Source organism: Carassius gibelio, chromosome B2 (genome assembly GCF_023724105.1).
Source record: "Carassius gibelio isolate Cgi1373 ecotype wild population from Czech Republic chromosome B2, carGib1.2-hapl.c, whole genome shotgun sequence".
Lineage (NCBI taxonomy): Eukaryota > Metazoa > Chordata > Actinopteri > Cypriniformes > Cyprinidae > Carassius > Carassius gibelio.
This window is the reverse complement of record NC_068397.1, coordinates 27,227,157-27,228,134: the sequence shown is the minus strand read 5'-3', so window position 1 is coordinate 27,228,134 and position 978 is coordinate 27,227,157.

Here is a 978-nt window from a genome sequence, read left to right as displayed (position 1 = left end):
GGACGAGGACATTCTCGTATTAAATTCAGATTTTTTAAAAATGATTTTATAATGCATTTGAACTAATTTTATATGTTCACAATGCGTTCTTCTGGGTGAACAGTTTTGCTGTTTGATTGAACAGGGTTCTCTCGGAATGAACGTGGGCCGTTTGACTGACGTGACTTTCTCAATGAGTTCCTTCAAAGAAAAGGAACTTCAGTGACTGCGGGGAACTGAGGAGGAGCATCTGAATGTGAGATGGGAGAGAGTGAGGGAGAAAAGCGGAGTAATGCAAGAGAATGAGTGGGATGGATGACTATATTGAATGTCTCTGCGTTATAAATAACGCTTCTTCACAATTGTATTCGTCTCCGCAGACAGCTTTTACGGCACTCTCGGCGTCATACCCTGCTGAGACCCCCGCGAGCTGCTCCTTTCATTCTGTAGAGACTCTACTGTCCACATGCATACAATAAATACCTCTGTACTGTGCAGCTTTTGGGTTTTTACTTGAAAGTTAGAGTTTGGAGAGCATGTTCAATACCAATAGCTATAGGTGGGCAAAATGCAGTTCCTGGAAGCTTCCCCAGTCGTCCCAGGACATTTTGAATGTCTAACTTTATCTGGCACTTCATATAGACCTATATTGCCCATGTATGAGTTTAATAAGGAATCACTGATAAACAAGACATCCAAATCACGTCCCCAGTCCACTGCACTGAACAAAACTCAAATGTTTTCAGTCACTTGAAGAGAACTTCAGTATTTTCTTCCAGATTGTTCTCTGCATCACCGTTAATGTCCGAGGGTGTTATCGGTGACACATCCCCTTGAACTCCCGAGGTCACAAGAAAGTTTAAGTATTTGGACCAATCAGAATGCCTTCTCAAGTCTTTAGACCCTCCTTCCTTGACCAATCACAGTCGACGATGGGTAGAAGGAGCCAACAACTCAACAACTGATAAAATGTTTCGCCACTGATCACTGTTCCAATTC